Source organism: Cavia porcellus, unplaced genomic scaffold (genome assembly GCF_034190915.1).
Source record: "Cavia porcellus strain 051 isolate PalLab524CR breed Dunkin Hartley unplaced genomic scaffold, mCavPor4.1 scaffold_16, whole genome shotgun sequence".
Lineage (NCBI taxonomy): Eukaryota > Metazoa > Chordata > Mammalia > Rodentia > Caviidae > Cavia > Cavia porcellus.
Window position 1 is genome coordinate 39,408,548 of NW_026947499.1, and position 15,872 is coordinate 39,424,419.

At 43.8% G+C, this 15,872-nt stretch overlaps 1 long non-coding RNA gene across 1 annotated transcript; it reads right to left on the reverse strand.

Moving 5' to 3' along the window:
* Window positions 1–9,687: 9,687 nt before the first annotated feature.
* Window positions 9,688–14,521, reverse strand: LOC134470803 (uncharacterized). Its single transcript, XR_010039966.1, has 4 exons — window positions 14,402–14,521; window positions 13,493–13,597; window positions 10,559–10,664; window positions 9,688–10,040 (listed from the first exon to the last, which is right to left on the reverse strand). It is a non-coding gene; the product is annotated as an uncharacterized LOC134470803 (long non-coding RNA).
* Between the last annotated feature and the right edge of the window lie 1,351 nt (window positions 14,522–15,872).

Genomic DNA, 15,872 nt, shown 5'->3' on the forward strand with positions numbered 1-15,872 from the left:
AGAAACTAAGGACAGACTATCTGAACTGGAGGGCAGAATTGTAATATGGGAGAATGAAATGAAAAACTTCTTAAAAATAACAAAGAAACAAACAGCAATAATACAAAGACAAGAAGATGATAAGAGGATCCATAACTTAAGGATTAAGAACATAAAAGAAGAAGTAGGGATGCAAACAAGTGAACTACAAAAGCTACTCACAGAAATAATCCAGGAGAATTTTCCTAATTTAGCAAAAGGTAAAGATACTCAGATGTATGAGGCATACAGGACCCCAGCTACCTACAACCCAAACAGAGCAACACCCAGGCATATAATAATAAAAATTCCAGAAATTCAATACAAGAACAGAATATTAAAAGCTGTAAGAGACAAGAAACAGACCACTTACAAGGGAACACCCATCAGAATTACAGCAGATTTCTCTGCACAAACCATCAAATCACGAAGAGCATGGGGGGAAATAATTCAAGCATTGAAAGATAATAATCTCCAGCCAAGATTGAGATATCCTGCACAACTGTCCCTGGAAATTGATGGAAAAACAAGGTGCTTCCCAGGATAAAGAGGAACTGGGGGAATTTGCAACCACCAATTCAACTCTAGAGAAAGTATTGCAGGATATTCTAAAAAAAGAAAAATACAAAGAACCCAGAAATAGTGGCGGGGAGGCCACAACAAATGGAGCAGAGAACAAAATGAAGAAGACAAACTGACAGCTACTGACAGAAAAAGAGCTTAACAGAAATGAGGCAGAGAAGATTGGATGATAGGAACAGCTATTTTGGAGAAAATGACATGTTAATAGGTAATACTGATTTAGTATCATCTTGTTTTGAAGTCTCATCTAGCTTTTGTCCTTCTGTCTCCAATGGTCTAAATAGGCTGTATCTTATTGGATTTTATTATGTACGATAGTATAAGCAAAAACCTTTTAAAGACAAGGAGATTATACAGAAACCATTGTTCATTTTCTGTTAGTCGATTCTAAATACTCTGTAATGCTGTCATTCTCTTGAATGGTTTTACATTGTTTTGATATACTTAATGCTACAGTATACGAAGTTGTACTCAAGGATTTCAAAGAAAGAAACAATATGGTAACTACTTTTAGGTTAGGAATATCTGGTGGTGAAACACTATTCTGCTTAAATGGTTATGTTTTGATCTTCGCTGTTTCGTTGTTATGCCCTCTTTTATCTCAATCTCCACTCCATTATTTACTTTTTTATCTTTATCCTTTTAATTAAAGGAAAAAAATAGCAGGATATATTATAGTAACCCATTTTGACTTTTCATTACCTTGATTTAAAGCCCTGTATTACTCTCACCATCTGGTTTTTAACTGATGTTCCCCTATTCTGTTTTGCTGGATAGCATCAGGTTCGAAAGTTTAGGCATCAGCTGTGAAGATAATGAGATTCATTATGACGCCCATTCTTGTTGACTTTTAGCTACTTTTGAAGACCTACAATGTCTCCAATGTTTTGGTTTTGTCGGTTTTATTCTTTACTGTTTTGTTCAATTGTATTATAACTAATGATATAGGCAATTCTATTAGAGATAGCGGGAGACATTATGGTAACCATTGTTGATCACCTGTATTATGTTTTTACATTATCTATTATGTCCACCCTTTTGACTTGACCGATTCTGTTCTGTTATGTCACATTTGGTTTTACTCTCTTCCAAAAAAGTAATAAGAACCGTGGGAGCAATGAAACCCAAAATGTGTAATAGTCATGGTACAAAAGAGAGGAAAAGAAAGTGCTCTAAACTATATAACTGCATGTATATTTAAGTGTATAAGATAGAAAATGATATCACAGAGTTTTATTGGATCAATGAACAGAACTGTTTGCAGTATCATTGATGGAATGTCCACTTTACAAGCTTTAATTTTGTGACTTGAACAATTATTTCTAAGATGACAATATGTAATCCATTAACTAGTGATTTCCTACTGTTCATTTTTTTTCTGTAAATCTGTATAACTTGTACCCTTTCCCTGCTTTTTTTTTCTTTTCTCCTTAAATAAAATTTAAAAAAAAAAAAAAGAAGTTTTTCATTTCATGCTCCCATATTACAAATCTGGCCTCCAGTTCAGATAATCTATCCTTAGTTTCTTTCAAGCTGTTATGCCAGTTTTCGATAAGAGTTTTTAGTTTCCTGGTAATCTCTTTGAACCTGCTTCACGTATTCTATGTTTTCTCTATCTTCTCCATCAAACAATTCTCCCCTTTTTTTCTGTTCTTCCATTCCACCATCTGTTTTTTCTAGGGCAGTGCTTAGCATTTCTCTAACTATTCTGCTTATGTCTTGCTTCAGGTCATTAATAACTTCATTCCTGAACACGTCTATGAGGCTCTGGAGATACCGCTTTATGTCTATTGGTGCTGTGTCTGCTATTACCTGTTTCTCAGGATTGGGGGCCGAGGACCCTTTCTTGTTGCTCCCTCTTCCCATATTCTTTGTTCCTTATATATGCAAGTGTATATAGGAGGCCCAGCTTCCTTCCCTGTTGATAGAGTTATTTCCAAAAGATGAAAAATATTAACAAAAGATGAGAAATATAAAATAAAAAGCGGCCTTTATTCTGAGAACACGGAGAGAGATGACCAGCACCCCCACCGCTGGCGTCCGGCCATCTCTCCGGCGGACACGTGGCATGGGGGCCTGTAAATAGCCTCGGTTTGGGGTGGAACCTAAAGCGGGCATTAGGGATACACAGGTAGCCCATTGGTCCTAGGTTTGGCGCCATATGTAAATTCCCAGGGGCGGGAAGATGGCGTCACAGGTAACTTCCTAGGGGCAGGGCAAGATGGGGCTTCCTGCTTCCGGTTGTGGCTTTTCTGGCTACAGTGTCCTGTCTGGGCCAAAACCTTTCACCTGTCGGCCACAGTCTGTTTGAATTGCGCTGGCTAGGTGTTCCTGCCCACCACAGCACACCAGGGAGACACAGACCTGGGCAGTCTATGCGGGGCCGCCCCTCCAGGTCAACCTACTGAAGGCTTCACCGCTAGGGTGCACCTCCAGGCGCTGGGACTTGGGTTGGGCTAGCCTACTGGGTCTCAGCCAGCGGTGTCTCACACGCCAGGCACTCTCCACCAATCCTGCTTAAGAGGGAGGTATGTGACTGAAGTCACTGCAGCATCTCGTTCCGGGAAGTCTGCCCGGTCCCAGTATGTCCTCCGCTGAAGCCTCCTCCTCTATTGAAGGGTCCCGATTCACTCACTCACTGCAGGTCGATGCAGGGCACCCGGCCAGTCCTGCTCCCAAATCCATTCAATGCTTCCCACTCTCAGAGCTTTTGCGCCTGTCTCCCTACTGTGCCTACCAGGACACAACAGCAGCGGCAGGAAATTCAAATCGCAGTTTCCAGTGGCATGGGGTCCAGCTTCTGTGCTGAGGCCTTATCTGTTCCTGCTGTATCACCAGGATTGCGTTTCCAGTTGGTTTCTCTTAATTTAGTTTGTTCCTGGGTTGGCAAAGAATATCCCCCCTTGCCTAGGACTTCCTGCCTGGCACCATTCCTGGATTTCAAGTGCGGTTTCTCAGAGAGCCTCCGAGGCTGCTGCTATCTATCTGCCATGTTCTTCCTGACCTACCCTCATCTTCCTACTGCCCTTGTTTTTTTTTTTTTTTTTGTCTTTTTCCTTTTTATCGGTACCGGGGATCAAACTCACGACTGCCTGCTTGCCATACAGGCGCTTATGCTGCTGAGCTAAATCCCCAGCCCCTACTGCACTTGTTTTAGAGGGGAGAGAATGGAGGCTCAGGAAGGTAGAGACTTGCTCTTAGTCACACAGCTAGAAAGTGTACTTCCTGGTCAGTGCTCACCCTGATACATGCCACCATGGTTTGGGTATGGATTGAGTGTGTTCCCCAAAAGTCAAAGTGAGGCTTGGGCGCCAGTATGGCAATGTCGAGAGGTAGCAGAACCTGTAAAAGATGAACTTTAAACTGGGTATGGTGGTACACCCTGGCAATCTCAGTATTCTGGTAGGCTGAGTCAGAAGGATTGAAGTTCAAGCCCAGCCTGGGTAACTTAGTGAAAACCTGCCTCAAAATAAAAAATGAAAAAGGGCTGGAAATGTAGCTCAATGCAAAGGCTCTAAGGTCAACCTCCAATTGAGAGAGAGAGAGAGAGAGAGAGAGAGAGAGAGAGAGAGAGAGAGAGAAAGGGAGACAGAGAGAGAGAGAGAGAGAGAGAAAGGGAGACAGAGAGAGAGAGAGAGAGAGAGAGAGAGAGAGAAAGGGAGACAGAGAGAGAGAGAGAGAGAGAGAGAAAGGGAGACAGAGAGAGAGAGAGAGAGAGAGAGAGAAAGGGAGACAGAGAGAGAGAGAGAGAGAGAGAGAGAGAGAGAGAGAGAGAGAAAGGGAGACAGAGGGAGACAGAGAGAGAGAGAGAGAGAGAGAGAGAGAGAGAGAGGCTGAGAATCTGAGAATGGTGGCACATGCCAGTAATCCCAGCTACTCGGGAGTCTGAAGCAGGACTGCAAGTTTAAAGAGAGCCTGGGCAATTTAGCAAGACCCTATCTCAAAATAAAAAGTGCTAGGGGGTATAGTTCAATATGAGTTCCTGGGTTTAATAGTACAAAAAAAAAAGAGGTACAGTATTTTTTTTTTTTTGTCTTTTTGAAACAGGGTCTCACTGTGCAGTTCAGGCTAACCTTGAGCTCATTTTATAGCCTAGGCTGGTCGTCTCACAATGATCCTCCTGCCTCAGCCTCCCAAGTGCTGGGATTACAGGCATGAGCCACCACACCCAGCAAAAGGTACAGTATTCAAAGGTGATTGGGTCATGGAGGTGTGCTATTGGAAGAGATTAATAATGCTTTCAAGTGACTTGGGTTCTTATGAAGCAAGTCTGGTCCTTGAGCTTCTATGTCTTCCTAACTCCCCATATGATCTCTGTCATAAGGCTCTCACCAGAAACCAACAGCGGATACAGTCTGATCTTGGACTTTCAACCTACAAAACTGTGGGCTAAATAAACCTCTTTTATTTATTTATTTATTTATTTATTTATTTATTTTTTGTCTTTTACGTTTTTATCGGTACCAGGGATCGAACTCACGACTGGCTGCTTGCAAGGCAGGCGCTTATGCCGCTGAGCTAAATCCCCAGCCCCTTAAACCTCTTTTATTTATAAAGTACCCTGCACTAGGTATTTTGTTATAGTAACAGTAAACAGACTGGTATAGATTTTCCTTCTGTGTTTTTTAGTGAATGCCTTTGCAAATCCTTCTCTTGTCACCCATTCACATTTTGGGGCTTTGTTCATGAGGCCCTAAAGATGCAATCCTCAGCTCTCAAGAGCTAGGAGTATTCATGCAAGAGTAAAAAGCCAATGCCAGGGCTGGGGATTTTGCTCAATGGCATAAGTGCCTGCCTGGCAAGTGCGAGATTGTGAGTTGGAATCCCTGGTACAAAACAAACAAACAAACAAACAAAAAAAAAACAAAAAAGGAGATGCCGCAGGTCCATCTTTATTTCTTGCTATGTTGATTGTCTAGATTTAAGCAACTTGTAGAGGAAATGCATCTAGATTAAGGTTAAAATGTGTGTCATCTCTGCAAACATTGCATTGTGAATAGTGCAAGAATTTGAGGCAGTTTTGCAAAATTCCAAACCTGTCTCCCAGTTCAGCAAAGAAGTTGAGTGTGTAGACAAATGAGCTCCCTCATTTGTCCCAATATACATCTTCACTGTCTCCCTCTCATCTTGCTTATTAATACAAATGTCAATATCAGCTGGCTTTGCCTGAACTCTGTGGAAGGCGGATGGTACATACCCTCCAGCACACTGTAGGCAATGTGGCCTTTGAAGGCTAATGGTCTCTGAGATAAAATCATCATCTTGAACTTGTTTGTAGGATGGCAATGAAAAATTCACTTTATTCTTTGAACTCCTTCTTCCATTACTATAATACTGACCTCACAGAATTAGCATTTACTGACGTTAGTATTTATTACATCCTACCCTATCTGTTTAGTGGGCTAGGCCTTCCATACATACTGTATCTCTGAATTTTCTCAATCATCTTAGAAATATTGCTTATTGACCCCACTTAGAGAAGAGAAAGTGAAGGTACAGATAGATGGACTCCTAGGTTAGTAGTGTTGACCTGAGAAGTCTAATTCCTGGGCCCTTTGCTGCAATATATAGGCCACAGACTCAGGTGTGCACACATAGACTTTCTTAGCTATCTACAAGTCAGATTTTTTCTACCTAAGCTGTCACCATTTGGCCCCAAACCTACACCCCATTGCTTCCTGGGACTCCTACCCCCTCCACAATTGTGCTGTGCTCCTGGAGTTTTGCCCAGTGCTAATGTATCTCTTTGTTACTGGACCATAGCAGCTGCCATGGGAACCTCCCATCTTGGCATATGTGGCCTCAAGTTCTAGAATTCTCTGCTGCTTCTCTATCCTGCTCAGAACTGCAGAAACCTGGGTTCTACCTTAGCTCTGCCTTTTGCCAGCCCCTTCATATCTCCTGACCTGAGAAGTTGGGGTGGGGATGCTGAGTGCTTTTACTTGGATGCACCTTCTAGCTCGGCCCTTCTGGCATCTTGCTGCCTGCCAGGATGCTACTGAAGGCCCAGCCTTGCTCCAGGTTACAGACATCTCTGCCTCGCTGTTGCTCTTCTCCAATCTCAGCAAAAGGGACTCTCTATGCAAGGAAACCCCTCCGCCTGCTTCTGCTTATGGCAGTCTGACTTCACTAGTACATGTCGCCCTTTTTATTGTTTTTTTTTATGCTGCCATTTGAACACAGGACCTCACGCACACTAAGCAAGCCCTCCTCTACTGAGCCACACACTGGTCCTCCTTTCATCTAAAAAGAAGGAAAGACATTCATTGGCCTGAAGGATATCACATAATGAACAGCAAAGTTTCTCTTTTTTGCCTATCTCTCCCTCAGTGCCTCCCTCCGGATGCCAACCTGGTTACTGGTCCTTTTGTCCTTCCGGGGAGTGTTTATGCATATCCTAGCAACGAGTTCTATATATTCTCCCCCTTCCCACATAGACACTGCTTTTTAATTTTCTTAAGAAAATTCCAAACATATGGCAGGGTAGGGAGCACAGCATGATGGCTCCGCCCGTGCAGCACCATCCGGCTTCCACGCCTGTGGACTCATGATTCCTCCTGCTTCGACTCCATCCTACCCTCTTCCCACTCCCGCTAGGTTAATTCGAAACAAATCCCACACAGTTGTATTATTTCAAGCATAAATATTTCAAGATGTACGTAGAACATAGAAGAGTTGGTTAGAAAGCGTGGTCACACTATCATCATCTTTTGCAGCAATTTTAGCAGTCCGTCTTAGTCAGTTTGCGTCGTTATAACAAAACACCACAGATGGGATGATCAATAAACAATAGAGATTTATTTCCTCCCAGTTCTGGAAGCTGTGAAGTTAAGAACAGGGCAGCAGAGGTTTTGGTATCTGATTTTGGTCTGTTCCTCATAAAGGCACCACCTAGGTTTCTTCACTTGAAGGAAGGAATGATAGGTCAGAAAGGGGACCAAGCATGATGCCACACATCTGTAACTCTAGAATTCTGTGGGGCTCAGGCAGGGAATTACAAGTTTGAGGCCATCTAGATCAATTTAGCTACTTCCTTCCTGCCTGCCTGCTAGCGAGAACTTGTCTTAAAATAAAAAGGGCTAGTTAAAGAATGTAGCTCATCAAAAAGCCTGTTTTCAGTCCCCAACCATAAATCACTCCCACACACCCCCCCCACACTCTACAAACCAAAAGCAAAAAATACATTAAAAAGAAGATAAAATGAGGCCTCAAATCATACAAGAAGGGGAACTACCATTGGGATTTAGTTTCCACATGAATTTTGGAAGGGACACATTGGAACCATAGCCCAGGATATTAGTTGTTTTCTTGTTGCTGGGACAAAATACCCAACACTCACTCATTAAAGCTGGAAAAGTGTATTGTAGCTCACAGTTTATAGAGGTTTTGTTCATAGTCAACTGGCTCCAAGGCAGGGCAGCGTGGCAGAGGGGCATGAGAGAGGAGAAACAGTCCGTGGTGTGGCAGGCAGGAAGCAGCAAGCCTTCCTTCTTTCCCCTTTTATTCCATCCAGGCTATAAGTGTGTCAGTTGGTGCCACCCACATCAAAAGTGGGTCTTCCCACTTCTGTAAATCCATCATCCCCACCCAAAACTATGCTAAACCCATTGTGGGCTAATCTAGTATCACACAGGAAAGATCCAGTTATTCTGAAAAGCCCCACCTAAGAAGAGCACAGGAGACTTTGGGGGGGTATATCTATATATAAGCCGTAACACACAGCAATTCATTGACATAATGAAATATCCAATCTGGGCTCAACTCTCTCAAGGTATTTTACTGTCAAGTCCAAATAAGAATTGAATGTAGAGCCAGGCATTTAGCTCAGTGGTGTAAGCACCTGCCTGGCAAGCACAAGGTCGTGAGTTTGATCCCCAGCACCAAAAAACAAAACAAAGCAAAAAACCAAGTGTGGGGGCACATACTTGTAATCTCAGTATTTGGGAAGCTGAGGCAGGAGACTTTTTTGAGAGTTTGAGGGCAGCCTGGGCTATAGACAGGGTACAAGGCCACCATGAACTACATAGTAAGATCCTGCCAAAAAGAAAATTCCAAATAGGACTGTGTGTTACAACTGATGTTGCCAAATCTTTTAAATATTGGTTCCTTAGGAGCTGGGATTTAGCTCAGTGGCATAAGCGCCTGCCTGGCAAATGCAAGGTCGTGAGTCTAATCCCTAGTACCAAGAAAAAAAAAAATTGGTTCCTTCCATCTCTTACCCTGTACAATTTCCTTGATCAAATTCTTTTTTTCTCAGATTCTTGATAATGTCATTTCATATGTTCTTCTGTCTTCTGTGTTCCTGCAGCATTGGCACTTAGCAAACCTGTGTGATGAGGTTCCTAGTACTGTAATCCGTCCTGGGCTCTAGAAATGTATAGCCCCACTGCCAGAGCAGAACCATATTCCACTGTTTGGGTTAGATAACATCATCTGGGCATGGCATGGATTTGTATCACAAGAACACAATCTTGGATTGTAATGTAAGCTGCCCTACCTCCTTTTTTGTGGTACTGGGAATTACAATCTAGGTCCTTCACACTGGGCAATAACCCCAATCCTTTGTCTTCATTTTAAATTCTAAAACAGCTCTTACTAAATTGCTAAATGGCCAGGCATGGTGGTGCACACTTGTAATCTCGGTACGCAAGAAACTGAGGCAAGAGGATTTTTGTGAGTTCAAGGCCAACTTCGGCTACAAAGTAAGTTGAAGACCAGCTTGAACTGCACAGTGAGACCCTGTCTCTAAAAGACCAAAAATAAAATAAAATAGTTTCTAACTTGCCCAGGCTGGGCTCAAATTTGCAGTCCTCCTGTCTCAGCCTTCCAGGATGCTGGGATTATAGACAAAACCATCACTCCTCGCTTGTTGGTGCTCATTACTTCATTCAATTAATCCGTTATAAACTGCACTGCAATGATGTTCTAATTTAACCTCTTCCTGTGTGTGTTAGGTGGGATCATCCTACAAAGAGAAACTTGCCTTAATCAACTCTCTGGGGTCCTGAGGCACAGAGCGGAGAAGAAAGACAGCATACAAATCCTTGCTGCTTTCTCTTGAGGGACTGGATTGCAAAATTGGTTCTCTGGCATTCTTTAAGGTAACTGATGAGATTTTTCTTTTTTGATGACAAAACTTTTTAAACATATTTATGAGTTCAGAGATTTATATATGTTTCAACCTACTGCAGCTATTATCTTTATTAGATACTCAAATTAAGCCCTTTGGCCAGTGGGTGCCTCTTCACACTGGAACCCAGTTTATTAGATAAGATCCTAGTAGTCTTTTTTTTTTTTTTTAATCCAAAATGTACCTATGGGGATGTTTCCCATGCACATTGATTCAAGTGCACTGGTGCTACCCCCTCCTGCAGGAGCATTCTTCTGGAAGCCTGGTGTCTGAGGTCATTTCCCAGTCACTGGAACAAAATACCAGACACCTGCAATTTAAAGGAGCGGAGGTTTATTTTGGCTCATATTTCAGTCCTCAGTTGGTTGGCTGCAGCGCTGGGAGACTAGTGGGAGGGTCTGGTGGAGGAAAGAGGCTCACTTCAGGAAAGCACAGAGTGCAGGGAGTGGGACAGGGAGATGCACCCTTTCAGCTCAGCCCCCAGTGACCCGCCTCTTCCCACCAAACCCCATCCACTAACAGCAAGTCTATTACATAATCCCCATCCTACCCTCACCTTCCACAAGCCTTTGGGTGCAAGGACATCCAGATGTAAATCACAGCACCTGGCTTGCCCTCCTGTGGGCCAGCAGAGGACATGGAGCTAGTTCCCAACACTCACAACTACTGTGTGCACATGTGGCTGAGGCCTGGAGATTTTCTAGCATGTTAAACACTACTATTCAATGAAGCAGGAATTTGACTCTGTACCTGGGACCCCTTCTTGTGTTTCTTCTCTTCTTTTGGGGAAGAAAGGTGAACCATTATAGCTGGGCTCGTGGCACATACCTGTAACCCCAGCTCTCAAGAGGCTGAAGCAGGATGACTGCAAGTTTGAAGCCAGCTTGGGGGTACACGGTGAGTTCAAGACCACGCACGATTACATAGTAAACTTCTGCCTCAAAACAAAAACAAAAACAAAAAACAAAAGCAAGAAGAGACTTTTTGAGAGAGGCATGTTCTCATGGGGAGGTCATCCCTCCAAGGTTCTAGTAGTCTTCTATTTGTTTATTTTTTTGTAATATTGGAGATTGAACTTAGGGCCTTCACATTGAGTTACTTCCCCAGCCTTTATTACTTTTTTTGTTTTAAGACAAGATACTACCATGTTATAAGTAGCGGATGCTGGACTTGAACTTGAAATTCTCCTGCTTCAGTCTCCCAGAGTGCTGGATTACAGGCATGTGCTGCCTTATAATTGGCTATATGAGAAACAGTCCACATGTATGAACTTTTAATAAACTCCAAGTGAAGAAAGGTCATGGTAGGTCACACTGGCTGATCTCCTATGCACAGATCCTGGTTTGGCATTTTGGAATTTCCAGGGGTCTTTGTTATTCTTATCTCTGCCTCCAGATAGTGGACCTTAGGGCAGAAGTCAGAGGTTGATCTGGGGGCATTTTCCTGGTCCCTGAGCTCCAGCAGTATTGTCTATATTAGTATAGTTTGGCTCTTGAATGTCTCCCAAAGGTCTGTGTATTAAAAGCTTGGCCTACAACTTGGTGCTATTGGGAGGTGGTAGTAAAACCTTTAAGAGGCAGGGCCTTCTAGGAGATCTTTAGGTCATTGTGCTCTCCAAGGGGATTATGGGAACCTGGCCCTTCCTCTTCCTTCCCTTGCTCAATCTCAAATTAACTATTTCTCTGAGGACTTCCTGGGTATCAGGGCAATACGCCTTCTTTTTATCCATCTCATAAGCTTTGGCAAACTGAACAGGGCATGGTGAATGTTTCTTCCTGTAAATTCATATCTTAAATGCCATTCCATACAATGCATTTTGGACCATAAGAAGCAAAACCCAGGGGGCCAGAGATTTAGCTCAGCGGCATAAGTGCCTGCCTGGCAAGTGTGAGGTCCTGAGTTTGATTTCAGTACCACGCAAAAAAAAAAAAAAAAGTAAAACCCAGATGAGTTTGGTGGTGCACACCTGTAATCCCAGCACTCAGGAGGTTGAGGTAGAAAGGTCATTGCAAGTTTGAGACCAGCCTGGGTACGTGGTGAGTTCAAGGCTCGTCTTAACTGCTACTGAAACCCTGTCTCAAAAAGAAAAAAAAAAAAAAAGAAGGAGAAGAAGAAGAAGAAGAAGAAGAAGAAGAAGAAGAAGAAGAAGAAGAAGAAAGAAACGAAAGCAAAGCCCACAGATGATTTCTACTTCGTTCTCTCTTTCATTCCTCATTCCTTCAGTGAGGCAACGAGCACTATGTGACTCCGTAGTGCGGAGAAGGTGAGAGAATTACAGGGAAGATTCTCAGTAAATGTAAAAACAAGATAGCACGTCAGCTAAGGGATGGATAAGTCATAATCCAGCTCTCATATTTTTGCTTTCCTCAATTTTTAGGAAAAACAACAACAACTTGCTAACCAGCTATGGTAGCCTGCACCTGTAGGCCTAGTGCTTGGAGGCTGAAACTGAAGAGTTGCTTGAGCACAGATTGCTGTGAGTTGGAAACCAGCCTAGACAATGCAGCAAGACCCCATATCAATCAGCTAAAATGATCTTTTTGTTCTTATTTATTTTTGTCTTATTTTTTCCAAATCTACTTTATAAAATAACTTTTTAATTATTCCTCTCCTTTTTTTAATTGTTGAGAAGGGTCTCACTGTTTAGTTCAGGCTGACCTTGAAGTCACTGTGTTGCCCAGATGGCCTTGAACTTGTGATCCTATCTCAGCCTCCAGAGTACTGGGATTACACATGTATGCTGCCACATCTGGTTTAAATTTTGTTTTATTACTTTATATATATGTATATGCTTTTTGCATTTATTTTGTTGTTGGTGGTGGTTGGGATTGAACTCATGATCTCGCACTTGCCAGGCGGGTGCTATGCCATTGAGCTAAATCCCCAGCCTTCTGTATTTGTTTTTTGAGATAGAATCTCTATATAGTCTAGGCTGGCTTTGAACTTGCTGTGTAATCCAGGCTGGCTTTGAATTTATGATCCTTCTGCCTCAGAATCCTGAGTGTTGGGGATTACAGGCAGGCATCACCATGGTCAGTTTAAAATACATTTTTTTTTTTGAGACAGAGTCTCCCTATGTAGTTGAGGCTGGTCTTGAACTCATGGTAATCCTCCTGCTTCGGCTCCCCTACCCCACTGAGTGCTGGGATTACAGGCACACACCACTGCACCTGGCAAAAGTAATTGTGTTACTACTACCAACAATTTTTGAAGCCCAGCATGGTGGTGCAGCACTCAGGAGGCTGAGGCAGGAGGAGCACTGCAAGTTCAAGGTCAGTCTGAGCTACATAGCCAGACCCTGCCTCAAAACAAAAAAACAAAAACAAACAAATGAACAAGTGAAAAAACAGGCTGTCCCTTTCCATTCAGCCGATCCATGGCCTAAGAGGCAACCATAGCACCCAACTGGAATGGCATCATTCTGAAGTCCCACTTCTACAAGGCCTGGTGGTGGATCGTGGCTCCACGTAGTTCCGTCAGGAAACTTGGAAGGTCCACAGGAACAAGACCCAGCAGGCAAAAGCACGCAGCATCGCCCTGAATCCTGACCTATTTGGCCCATATTGCACCCTCCCCACGGTTCCATACCACACTAAAGTCCAAACTGGCTGGGACTTGAGTCTGGAGGAGCAGAAGGTGACGTATTCACAAGAAGGTGGCCTGGACCACTGACATCTCAGTGGACCCAAGGAGGCAGAACAAATCCACCTAGTTGCTGTAGGCCTATGTTCAGTGGAGGAAAGAGTACTGCTCCAAACTCACCTTCTTCCTCAGGAAGCCATTGGTCCCCAAGAGGGGAGACAGCTCTGCTGAAGAACTCAAATTGGCCACCCAGCTGTCAGGACCTGCGATGCCTATCAGGAACATCTACAAGAATGAGAAGGCCAGGGTCATCACAGAGGAGGAAAGACCTTCCAGGTGCTCGCCAGTCTGTGCATGGCCCATGCCAACACCTGGCTCATCAGCATCCTCACAAACAGAGCCCGGGAAGCTGCAGAGCAGGACGGTGAGATTTAAAGCTGAAGCACTGTTGGGGTCTTGTGACAAATGCTCAGAAAAGCTAAATAAGCAAACCAAGAAACAAATAAATTGATAGGTTCTGCTAGCCTGAGGCTTAGCTATCTGTAACATGACGTCAGCTCAGCTTGGTCCTGGATCCTGAGAAACAACTTACCTCTCCGAGAGTAACGTCTGTGTTCTCATTCCAGAGATAAACCTCCAGCTCCCTTTTTGCATGCACTGAGCCCTCTCCAATCCCAAGACTCCACAACTGCCCAAGCTGCCACCCCCAGCCCCCAGTAAATCTTTCTGTCTCCTGTTTTATACAGGCAAACGCTCTTTCAAATCAGCAGTTGATATGTCATGTTGTCAACCTCCCAAACTCCTCCTCCAGCCAAAACTGATAAAAGTCCCTTCTCTGTTCTTGTTGAGCTGCTGAACCCTATAAAGCTCTCCCCGGCCCTCATTAAAGGCCTCTTCCTACTTTTCCTCCCTCTGTCTTATCTCTCCTATGCTGCTTAGATTGAGTGCCACAAAAATACTCAATCACAAACTATTTTTTTCCTTTCCTTTTCAGTGCGACTGAGTTACACTCCCAGCCAGATCATAATTGATCTTTTATATTTTTTTTAAATTTTATTTTATTTTGTCTTTTTGAGACAAAATACTTACTATGCAGTTCAGGCTGGCCTTGAGCTCACTTCGTAGCCCAGTCTGGTCTGGAACTTGCTGTGATCCTCCTGCCTCAGCCTCCTGAAAGCTGAGATTATCTTTTATTGCAGTCAGAAACAGACCAACAGATGTAGTTACATTTTAACCCACACTTCTGAGAAATCCTTCGCTTGTCTTTTATTAGCCTTTGGGAATTCAAAGAAAGCAGCAGGGTATCCATCTCCCATAACCCAGAGCCTCATGAATGCTCAATTCCCTGATCACTGGCACTGTAGCGAAGGCTCAGCCTTTGCCAGGATTCTAAAGACTCCTTCTCTCCACCATCTCCTGCCACAGCCAGCCCCTCCCTTCCTCCTGTCAGCTGCTGCTGGGTTTCATCAGGCATCTAAAGTTCAAAAAGTTAAGTTCGTGAAACTCAATGCCAGGGAGGTTTGAGCAATCATTCTTTGCATAATGTAGTACTCAGAGTTATATTTCACATGCCAAAAAGCCTTTCCATCTCACTTTCTCATTTTTGATATAGAAGTGGGTACTGAGAAATACTGCCTTGCTGAAAACAGTAAAACCCAGTAGCTCTAGTGCCCTGGCATGTTCCAATTTCAGCCTCAGGCCAGATATGGTAGTGCACATTCCTCTCATGCTGGTACTCTCAGGAGGCTGTGGCAGGAGGATTGCTGCAAGCTCCAGACCAGCCTGGCTGACGTAGTGAGTTCAAGCCCAGCCTTAACGATACAGTGAGAACTTGTCTCCAAAAAACTACCTCGTCCCAAATTCAGCCTCAGTTCTTTGCAGGGTGAGCAAAACGAAAGGGCAGGGACTGTGGCAAACTAGAGTCCCCCACCCTTTTTTCATTCTTTCTATCTATTTATTTATTTATTGAGAAAGGGTCTCACTACGTGGCTCAGGCTAGCCTTGAATTATGTAGCCCAGGCTGGCTTCCAGTTTGCATGGATCCTCCTGCCTCGTCCTCTGGGATGTTAGGATTACAGCGGTATCCTCCCACTCCCGGTTGACACCCTTTCTTAAAGGACAAATGCTGCTGACTTTCAGCTGTTGGTTGCCAGAGGAAAGGTGGTACAATGTGCAGTTACCTACCTCACCTCCGAGGAAGTACTCTCAACCCTTTACACAGTGCACCTGACCAACTCGGTGGTCAAGAGGAAACAAAAGGTGGTGTGGTAGCGCACACCTGTAATCTCAGCATCTGGGAGACTGCGGTGTGATAAAAACACAGCGCAGGTGCTGACAATCGCCATCCACTGGAGAGACAGGCTAGTAGAAACATAAGCGTGTCCTCATGTTCTTCATTACCGGATCTGGCACCATGTGACTTCTGGCTCTTCCCCAAAGTCAAAGTGACCATGAAAGGGCAACATTTTGAATCAAGTCAGAACACGGAGGCACCAACAACAGTGCCTCCAAGGACACTCACGGAAGAGGACTTCCAGAGCTGCTTCAGAAAGTGGCCAGA